The sequence below is a fragment of the Asparagus officinalis genome, chromosome 2 (assembly GCF_001876935.1).
Source record: "Asparagus officinalis chromosome 2, Aspof.V1, whole genome shotgun sequence".
NCBI lineage: Eukaryota > Viridiplantae > Streptophyta > Magnoliopsida > Asparagales > Asparagaceae > Asparagus > Asparagus officinalis.
Window position 1 is genome coordinate 8138879 of NC_033795.1, and position 11711 is coordinate 8150589.

At 40.7% G+C, this 11711-nt stretch overlaps 1 long non-coding RNA gene across 1 annotated transcript; it reads left to right on the forward strand.

Moving 5' to 3' along the window:
• LOC109829384 lies at positions 80-2587 on the forward strand. The gene is made up of 3 exons (XR_002244006.1): positions 80-731; positions 1316-1484; positions 2444-2587. It is a non-coding gene; the product is annotated as an uncharacterized LOC109829384 (long non-coding RNA).

Consider the following 11711-nt stretch of genomic DNA (forward strand, 5'->3'; position numbering starts at 1 on the left):
CAGACAATGGCAATGGAGGCTTTGGTGACATTCAACAAAGAATGCTATGCCTTGGATTCGTATGGTCAGACAATGGCAATGGAGGCTTTGGTGACATTCAACAAAGAATGCTATGCCTTGGATTCGTATGGAGGATTTGACATTCAACAAAGTCTGCCGCAGGTACAGTCCAGCATCCCTTTTACATGCTCTAACCGCATAACAATCGAAGAGGAAAATTATACAGAAACGAGGATATACATTTTCCGCAGTCTACTTATTGAAGTAATGATGCTTATTGATGCAGGATTCTTCAAGCACCATTTTCTGTATTATCTATATCTCAAAACAATGTGGATGTTTCCTTTGAAAAGGACCCGAACATCCAGTCTTTAGAACTGCATTATAATTCATGTAATACGTCCTTATTGCCATTTTCTTTTGATGGAGTTTATGACAAACAACATATCACTTCTACCTTAGTTCCAAAAAAAAATAACTGCAGTAAGGAAGCCATCATCAGAAAACAAAAAAACATGGAAAGTTAAAGGCTTTACTAGGTAGAAAATTGGGATAAAATATCTTTAAACAAGATTTATTTGACTGATTGTTAAAGTGTTGCATTTTTTTTCCTTTTAATCTTGCAGGTTGATAGTTGCTGCAACAGAAATGGATGTGAAGAGTATAATGAAGATTTACTACCAATTTTATCATATTATGCACCTTTTGCAATTTATCATAAATACCTTCAGGTGTGTTATGTCAACCTCAAGTTGGTAACTACAATCTCCTTTTGCTATAGGTTCAGAAAATTGCACGATATAAATAAAATGAATGTCTGCAATGACAATACACCATTGTTTTTCAAATGTGAATACTCGTAGCAAATTGCATTTTAACATTTTGATGGGTTCAAGTACTACTAAAATAGTGTTGAGGCTTCTATGGAGTTTGTAGATTAAAATAGATAGGACTTATCCATGGACAGGTTCCAATTTATATCCAGTGCACATATTTGTTTGATAATTTAGATAATATGTGGACAAACTACAAGTACAGCTACAATTAAAGATTATTTGTTCAATAAAATTTATAACTGTGGACCAAATTAGTAACCTTGGAATTTAATTGTCATAAATGTATTGATTTCTTTTGGTGTTACTCTTTTTTATGCATTCCGGAACATGATTTACCAGTACAAAACTTAATATTGAAAGTGCTAATGTTTATAAGTAATTTAGCTGAACATTTTTAATTTAGTTGATTATCAAGAAAATATCCAAACATATATTGGTTCTTTGTTATATTGGAGCTTTGTCCTATGATATTTATATAGGACATTGAAGCATTTGGAGCAGGTTAAGGACTTCACTCCATGTGAGAGCATCATCTAAACGTTGATGGGGAAGATTCACAAGAACCTAAATATTCCTCCTAAGGACATGTTCTACTTTGGTATTGCATTGGACCTTAAGCCTCCTGCATCTGATGTTGCTGCTATCAAGGTACTACATTCAGATTTTTCTGAATGGTCTGTCCTTTCCCTTTATTATTTCCCTTTCTTATTTCATATGCCTAAGGTTATCTGAAATGGTGGGATCTATTAAGTTTTAAATTTATTCAAGTACTTGTATGGCCTAAACTTTTTTCAAGTCCAAGTTAGATAAAAACTATAGTGTTTAATATGTATTTAATCATCTTCCCGTCTTTTTTTTAAAAAAAAATTAAGGCAAGGTGACCTATTATTTGAAATTATATTAAAATATAAAAAATTTACAAGAGCGATGCAAACATAACTTAAAAAGTCCCATATACAAAAGTTTATATAACAGTTATAACAAGATAGGGAGCGAACAAATCGTCGTAGTCACTCACCACAAGCTAGGATATAACATTTGATAGTTCCCCCAGACATGGGATTTTGAAGCCTTCGAACAAAAGCATCACCTGAACATCAGCCATCATAATACTTTACAGAATAAAACCAAATAAAGCAAAAAATTAAAAAATTTAAAAAAAATAAAGAAAATAAGAAGAATAAGAAGAAGAAGCAAGGATTAAATAGTATTGGCAGCCACTAAACCTTCTTCACCCTTTCTACAATTACCAATTACTTTTTAGTTTTTCAACTTAACTTCAAAGAGCCATGATGTAGAAGACTCTCATTTACTACCAAATAAACTAATAAAGGCAAACAATTAGTAATCATTTTTGAGCTTGCACCCTTAACTTCGAAGAGTATGATTCTGGACATTTTCCCCAATTATAGACACATGATTAATCAAATTATGGGGTTTATAAAATACATTCTACTACTATAGAAACAATGAAACTAAGTCAATAAACTATTCAATTAATTAATTCTTCATCATTAAATGCATGTATTTTTTGTTCTTTTTTATTTATGAACTAATAACATTTATATATAAATCTAATCGGTATTGTTTAAATTATAATGATGAAGGTGCAGCAAGAGCTCGATTGGCTTGGCCACATGCTTCGGCTTTTGGATAGTCTTCTGGAAAGCAGACTTTCGAAATACTATTGAATAAAGCTCATTCTTAAAGAAAGCGACGGCTAACCTCTAACGTTGTATTACTCGTCTCAAATGTAACATTAATCATTCCATTCTTAAAGAAAGCGACGGCTAACCTCTAACGTTGTATTACTCGTCTCAAATGTAACATTAATCATTCAGTTTAGTAGCTTTAGTGAGTCATTCCTCTAACGTTGTATTACTCGTCTCAAATGTAACATTAATCATTCAGTTTAGTAGCTTTAGTGAGTCATTGAGTGAAACATTTGTACTGAGAGCATGACTCATAATGCATGTATAATGTTTGGACAATTACATCACAGTGAAAGAAACTGCATAAATACATAAGGAAAAAATTCATTGTTGGTAGATGTCGGTTGTTTGCCTTCTTAACTTGTAATTATTTTACATTCTTATAAGTTTCTCTCAAACAGTCAAATGTGTTCCATTAAATGTAAATCTAATCGGTAATGTTTTTTGTAACGAAAATTCACTTATGACAAATAAATGTGAGCCCTTAACCAGCTTACAAATTTGCATTGCCCCTACCAATCAATCAATAAATATAATTTAATTGTTCAAATGTTGATTGATTAGATTATGTCTATATGTTTTATCCATTACTTACATTCCTTAATTTTATATCAAAACATTATAAATAAAATTATAAATTTAAAACAAAAAAATATAAATTTACCACGTGCATTGCATGTGCAATCCAACTAGTAAAATGAAAACTCCCAGTTTTTGGAAATAAGTTATATGCTAAGATTCGTGCAATGAATCTAGGAATTGGACGAAGTTTGTTTGTATTATTTAAAGGTTTGCTATAACTAGGAAGAAATATATGATTTGATAATAAATCTGAATCATTCATTCTAATAGACCTAAGAGAGACTCCTTGAAAAGGAATATTAAAATTTTTTCCAATTGACTTTGTAGTCAATTCAATTTCTATTCCTTTAACAAGAGTTTTAAGCTTTTCAGTATCACCAATAGTTCCAACACGTTCTATATTAGTATAGAACAATTGAACAAGAAAAGAATATGTGGGTTTTCTATTTTCAGCAGAGAATAATTCAAGCAATCCCACATTATCAAAATATGATCCAAAGTTCCATGGAATAAAATCATCAAATTTTACAAATCGTCCTGGAAGAACTTTAAAAGTGGATATTTTGTTAAATTCTTCAAGTAAATCAGGACTTTTTAAGTATATGATGATTTCATCGTTGACATTAGTATGAACTTGCTTAGCTTTCTTAGCTCTAGACATGATTAAACAGAAAATATCAAAAGATACAAAGATCAAGTTGAGAAATTACCACAAACTGTTAAAACCCTAGATTAGTCGACTATGACTGGGAGTAGTCGACTACAGGATCTGTCAGACTTCAGAAAACAATGAATTTGATGAAGGTTTTAAGAAGAAAAATGAAAATAAGATGATGCCCTAACTTGGATTCAATGGGTTCTGAGGAGAGGAAGAAGAAGCATCGGTTTTAAGAGAGGTTAGTGGGCAGTTTTAGGTTTTTATTGTTTTTCTAAAAAAATTAAATTGAATGGTTCAGATTTAATTGTAAAAAGAATAAAAGGTGAAGATTTTATCTTAAATATGTGGCTAGGATTGATAGAGTTGAAAATATATGGTTGAGATGAATTCTACTTAAGTGAAACGGGTATTGGGTTTTGGGTTTTGGGTATTTAGTTTTAAGAAATCCAATAAACTTGAAAACTGAAAATCTGTATCTGTAGTCGACTACAAGACAGAATAGTCGACTATACTGTAGGCTGTCTAAAAATCACAATAGATAGCTGATCCCCATCAAACACCGATGATGGAAGTTACAATCTGACGACTTCCAGAAGGTTACAATTTGAAAACTTTCACGTAGATCGCTAAAGGTTACAATCTGACGACCTTCACGACAACTGATGGAAGCTCTAATCAAACATCCTTCATAATCAACATCGGGAGTTACAATCTGACGACTCTCATATATCATAGAGCTAAAGCAAAGATTACAAAATGACGATCTTTGCAACGCTTCGACAGAAAGAGACTACAAATCGACGGTCTCTTCAAGTCAAACTGTGGAAGTCCTCCCCGCACACCAGCATCAAGACGCATCGCGTTCATAGCTACGAATGCAGCTCAACGCAGCTCCAAGCGCAGCTCAAACGCAACTCTAAAAGCTGCAAACGCAGCTCTAAAAGCTGCAAACGCAGCTCCAAAAGCTACAAACGTAGCTCCAAAAGCTACAAACGCAGCTCCAAAAGCTGCAAACGCAGTTCATGTTCGGCCACAAACGCAGTCTCCGAAAGCTATCAACGCAGCTTTCACCTGCCGTCAAACGCAGCTCCCAACCTGTCAAACGCAGCTTTCAACAAGATGCCAACACAGCTTCCAAATTGCTGCGTCTGAGCTTCCGAACACTGCGTTTGAACGCAGAATTCGCATCAGAACATGGATTTTGCGTTTGACTCGTTCAAACACGAGCTGAACAGTTTCAAAACTGTTTCCCACGATCTGAGGGGATCACAACTCCACTCATAAGTGATTTAAGGGGGCGGTTACATCCCATTAGCCCCACGGAGGAGCGAATTAAGGAGGTGGTTACACCCTTTAATCCCCTATAAATAACTGAAAATCAATTCAATTCAGGGGTCGGCCGGTTGGAACTTCTTGGCAGCAAAGGGAAAGATCGACATTCATCATTTGGAGCATTCCTTGAAGCCTTGGGCCTTAGCTTGAGAACCGATTCTCGGTTCAAATCAACTCTTTTTCAAGAGTTCTAAACTCGATCAGAGTTATCAACTCATCAAGAGTTTTAAACTTGCCACGCAAGTTCTCCACAACGTCAAATCGTGAGGAGAAGACATCGTTCCAGTGAATCAAGATATTCGGATCGTCAACAGAGAGCAAATTCGACGCAAGCATTCGAAGGAGGCACTCTATCGCTACCGTGAAGAACTCAGTTTTAAACAAAGGGGAGGATTCAGATCAATCCTCTTCTCTTTTGTAATCAGGAAATCCAATTGTAACTGAGATTAAAGGAATACAAATCAATTTTCTTTCATTTCTTTTACTGTAAATTTTCCACAAACATATACTAAATTTAAACAGACTCTGTGAAGTCAAAAAATTTCTCAGTAGTCGACTATAAAGGTCATTAGTCGACTATACTGTAATTAGACAGAAATTGGAAAAATGTATTTTACCTTCAGTAGTCGACTGTAAAGTCAATTAGTCGACTATACTGTAAAAATAACAGAAACTTATATTTCTGTCATAAGCTTGAGTAGTCGACTATTATTCAAATTAGTCGACTATACTGTAAACTGATAGAAACTTATATTTAGGTCATATACATGAGTAGTCGACTACTATTCTAATTAGTCGACTACTAAGAGTTAAAAAATAATATGAATTAAATGTTTTGATGCTCAATTATTAACTATAACTCTAATGGTTAACATAGGGGATTTCTATAGTTAACCAACACACTAAGCCTATGTTAGTGTGTTCTAATATTTACGTGTGTGTGTGAGTGATCAAGGCTTGTACAATAATTCTACGTAAAGAAAATGTAAAATACACTATCTCATATGTTCTTCATCTTCTTCACTTCATAATGCCTTGAACTCAACTTGCACTTATTCATATTTTGATATTAAAAGCTGCATATAAAAGTTAGTGTATTTGTATAATACACATTGTATAAATTGTTATCATCAAAATAATATCATGGAGACATGATATTCAACACTTTTGAGGGGTGTATTTACATAATATCTATTTCTCTTCTTATCTTCTTCTCTATGTTCCGTTTCTCCTAATTAATACCCGAGTCCTTTGCTCTCTCCTCTTTCCTCAGAGCGGAACTTTCCATATGGCGGTAATGTCGGCGTCCTCTTCAGCCTCATCAACGAGCGTAACTTCCTCCTCCTGATGGCAGCAATTATCTCAACGGGAAAATGAAGATAACTACAAAAGGGATCTTGATGAATGATAAAAAATATGAGGAAAAAAGTAAGCAATCCCTATTCTTTCTCTCTCTCATAACTCTCTACAATATTTTGATTTCTGGTTTTAATTTGTCGGGCAAACATCCATTGAGCAAGAGACCAAAAGTTCACAGTAAACTTTGGTGCCGGCCTTCTCGGGGGGTTCTTACCGCTAACCGTGGTCGTAGAATTGCCTCTGCGAAAGCGGCGACTATTATTCTAAGGCAGTGATCACACGATTACCCCTTTCTCAGGACTGCGTTTCTAACCCTTTTTTTGGAATTACTTTTGATTATTTGCAGTGAATTTTCTAACAATTTAGAACAATAGCTTTATAGTTTTATTTACTGTTGAAAATCTATCAAATTGACAGTCATAATTTTTAGATAGATCTGCTCGGCTATCCTGTTGTGATAATCTTGTAACCTCTAACAAAAAGACAATTTACAATAGTTCCGAAGACCAAGGACTATCCTCTGTTAAGTGTTGTATCTTGTTCATAATTGTTTTGCTCATATGCTAGTGTGAATGTGGGATGGGACAAGAGATGGTGGAACCCCTCATGCTCCTCCCATGCTCACCTATGTTCCCCCCATGCTCACCCATACTCTCTTGTCCCCTCTTCTTTGCCTATAAATAGGAGAAGTGAGGAAGAGAGAAGTGGTGGGGAAGAAAAGAAAAAGAGTAGAAATTCTTTAGAGATTTTGAAGAGAGAAAAATCAGAGAGAGAGAGAAAGAGAGAGAGCTTGTAAGTTGTACAAGTTTGGTATTCTCCTCATAGTGAAAAACCCCTCCCGTGGACGTAAACAAATTTGTCGAACCACGTAAATCTCGTGTCTTAACTATGAGTTGGTTTTGCTTGTAGGTTCCCTTGACAAGTCAGTCCTAGAACTGATGAGAGGTTGAGCTGGAACAAGAGTTGGTTATTGCTTGTAGGTTCCCTGGACATTCAGTCCTAGAACTGCTGAGAGGAAGAGTGAATAAGAGTTGGCTATTGCTTGTAAGTTCCCTCGACATTCATTCCTAGAACTGCTGAGAGGAAGAGTGTATATCCCACTTTGTTGAGATATTCACTTTTGTTCTTGTTTCCTTTGTGAAACAGGAATATAGAGGTTGACTTGAGCTTTTGTGAAAACAAAAGCCAGAGCTTTTATGAAAACAAAAGTCAGGGCTTTCTCTCGGGTGTGTAGGGTGAAAATTTGATTCTTCCGAAGAAAGGAGTTTCGTTTGTATTTATAAGAAAGCTTATTACAAACTAACAAATCAAATGTTTACAACAGAAGCAGAGGGGAGGCCCTCTTTGTTTTGTGTGGGGACTTTAGGTGGCTATAGGACGCTTCGCTCGATGCTCGAGTCGAGTCTGCTTCCCTTGGACCGTTTGAATAAGGTTGCTGGAGAGCTTCAGTTCGCAGTAGAAGCTCGGGGCAATGGAGTTCGGGTCTGCTTAGTTCGTCAGCGATCGGAGCTCGGAACTAGGCAGCAGTGCTGTAATGCAAGGATTTGCTAACAGCTTGGTCTCAACTCTTTTTTCTCCAAGTTTTGCGACCTCTCTTCCATCGTGCTGGAAGGGGTTTTTAAATGAAAGAAGGACAGCTTGACTTCTCCTTGAATTGTGGGATGTGACCACATCCTCTTCAGAGACGTCTCGCCGTTCCTCGATACCATGAATGGTCATTCCAGGGATTGTGCTCTATGTCTTGTCACCTACGATGGGAAGGCCCATTCTTGTATGTGAGGCAACAAACGACCGCCATCCGAGTGGATTTGACCAGCATTAATGAACCGCATTTATGAGTTCGCAGATCGATGAAGTGTCTGTCCGATCACTTGTACTGTGTGTGACCGCCCGACGTGCTTTGAGCACGATGCTTTCTCTTTTCCGGTCAGGAGAGGCGGTGAAGTAGGTATACAGTACTCGAGTGGGTCTAGCCAGCTTGCCGAGTGCCGGCGGATCCAGCTCTTGGCTCAGACATCCGAGGTGAGTCGCATTTATGAATGCTCAGGTTGACTCGACACCTGTCCAGGCCTTAGTACTGTGAGCGGCTGCTTGACGGTCTGAGGGTACTGTGCCTTCTCCCTTCAGGTCGAGAGAGATGGGATGGCCCATCCCAGCACGTGGAGCAGCGGATGCCCAACTGTACTAGTGGCCAGAAATGGAGGTTTGGACCCCCTGTCTGACGGGTGTTTGCCGTCGCTGTTGGTTAGTTCTCCCAGCGGGGAGAACGTCACCGTGGGTTGTGGCATTGCGGTTTGTGCCGGAGTGAACCGGCGCTTCCTCCGAGGTAGGTGTCTGTGTGGACCGCTTGGCGATCCATCTGGCAGACCCTTGCCTCTTGCGCTCGATCTCTGGCTTGGCCTTGATCGATCGCGAGGGAGTGGGCTCCTCCGATGAGACTCGGTTGGAACCCTCGGGTGCGGAGGCTTTGACCGTCTGAGGTCGGCCTCGGCGCACAGCTCTGTGGCGTTTGCGGGACGCATTGCCACCCGAGGAGGAGGAGGACAAGTATTCTTCGTACTTGGCCTGGTCGAACTCGATTTCGAGGGACTCTACTGTCGTCCCGATAGTAACCTCATCAAACTGAGCCACCACCATTTCACTCGATGAAACAGCTGCTCCCACTGTGGTCGCCATCTTCTGTAGGGTGAAAATTTGATTCTTCCGAAGAAAGGAGTTTCGTTTGTATTTATAAGAAAGCTTATTACAAACTAACAAATCAAATGTTTACAACAGAAGCAGAGGGAAGGCCCTCTTTGTTTTGTGTGGGGACTTTAGGTGGCTATAGGACGCTTCGCTCGATGCTCGGGTCGAGTCTGCTTCCCTTGGACCGTTTGAATGAGGTTGCTGGAGAGCTTCAGTTCGCAGTAGAAGCTCGGGGCAATGGAGTTCGGGTCTGCTTAGTTCGTCGGCGATCGGAGCTCGGAACTAGGCAGCAGTGCTGTAATGCAAGGATTTGCTAACAGCTTGGTCTCAACTCTTTTTTCTCCAAGTTTTGCGACCTCCCTTCCATCGTGCTGGAAGGGGTTTTTAAATGAAAGAAGGACAGCTTGACTTCTCCTTGAATTGTGGGATGTGACCACATCCTCTTCAGAGACGTCTCGCCGTTCCTCGATACCATGAATGGTCATTCCAGGGATTGTGCTCTATGTCTTGTCACCTACGATGGGAAGGCCCATTCTTGTATGTGAGGCAACAAACGACCGCCATCCGAGTGGATTTGACCAGCATTAATGAACCGCATTTATGAGTTCGCAGATCGATGAAGTGTCTGTCCGATCACTTGTACTGTGCGTGACCGCCCGGCGTGCTTTGAGCACGATGCTTTCTCCTTTCCGGTCAGGAGAGGCGGTGAAGTAGGTATACAGTACTCGAGTGGGTCTAGCCAGCTTGCCGAGTGCCGGCGGATCCAGCTCTTGGCTCAGACAGCCGAGGTGAGTCGCATTTATGAATGCTCAGGTTGACTCGACACCTGTCCAGGCTTTCGTGCTGCGCGTACTGCGAGCGGCCGTTTGACGGTCCTGGGGTATCGTGCTCTCTTCCTTCGGCTCGAGAGAGATGGGAAGGCCCATCTCAGCACGCAGGCGAGTTGAGTGAAAGGCGAACTCCTGATCGATCTTAACTCGTGTTGGCGAGCCGACCGTAAGGCGAACCTAGAATCGAGCATGTGCGATGTCCATGCGATTTAGGCCCGTGTCAGAGAACCGGGTGCGCGAGCTCTTCTCGCAGGCGAATTTCCTATAAGCCTATAGAGGTATTTTTTACCGTCTACAAGACCCCCTTCAAAATTTTCAGACCTAAACCGGCTCGCGTGTGGTCTGGAATACTTTGAATGAAGAAATTTTCGGCGAAGTAAGCGCACTTGATTTCTTTTAGGATTTTTAGCAAATCCTCAGCTATCAACGAGTTTGATGTGCCTTTACCGACCACCGTTTGAATCGGTCTAGCCATACTATTCCCCTCAGTATGATGAGTTGTCGAACAGTCTCTCTTAGGCTTAATGCTAAGATTTCTGCTCTAACCCTTAGCCGTCTGAGGCGTGGGTTTTAACCGTTTAAGCGAGGTCATTCCATTGGATTTGTTTATGATTTTACCTTTAGTGGCGAGCGAGTCGTCCAGGCGAAATTATTCTTCGAGAGCCAAGTTTCGCGCAACTCGCGGGGTCATGCCAAGTATTTGCAGGCGAAACCCTTCCTTCTTGAGGTGGGCCCAGATCTGACGGGAGATGAGCCACGTGTCAGCTGATAGGGCCTTGTGCTTCCCAGCTAAGGCGGCACGGTCTCATTGGGTCGCGGCGATCGTGGTTTGACAACACGATTTCGTGTGTTTCGCCCCGTGACGCATCGTGGACGTGGTTTTCGGGTTCAACCGTCGGATGTAACCGCCAACCTCGGTTCTTTCGATCTACCGAGGGTGATCTGAGCCGTCGAATTTGATCGTGGCCACGTCTTCTGTCCGTTAGGGTTTTCGCTTTTCGAGGGCAGTCGTGGCCACGTGGACAATTCCGCCCTTCTAATTCAGCCATTTTCCTCCATTGGGAGTTATCGTGCTCTCAAATCTTGAAAGGAACATCCCAGGAAAGAATTCCCGCTTCATCGTACAATGGCTCCGAAATCTAAGAGGTGCAAAGTGAGGGGTGCGGGCCCTGGACGTTATTCCGACCGTCTCTCCGCCGGCATGCCTGCCGGTGCTCTGGAATCGCGCCCAGGTACGTTGATGGGTTCGTCAGATGATCTCTTGTAAGTCTTAGGCGTCGGATTTTAGGAAAGTGAGTGTTACTCATTTCCCCGATTTAGGGCAAAGTCTGCCCTATTTTGCCTTTAGAGGATGTGTACTGTCCCGGCAGGCGAATCCTTCAGTGGGGAGGAGGCGAACTCCCTTTTCGTAAGGCGAGTTCGGCCCTTTCCCATTAGAGGGGAGTGCAGGCTGTACGGATAGACCTCGTTCGAAATGGGTTCCCCCTTTCGATAGGCGATTTCGCCCTCCTCTGTTCGATGGGCGATTTCGCCCCTACAGCGGATTTTGTCTCAATTGACTTTTTATTTCTTGTTGCAGCGACCTTCTCCGATGAGGTTCTCCCGGAGGGTGTGGCGGTTGGCCACGCCGGGGCTACGAATTATACGACGCCTTCTCGATTTCCTTCTCTGGCTCCAATGCCCGTATTCACCGCTGATAAGCCGCATGGTCTGGTAC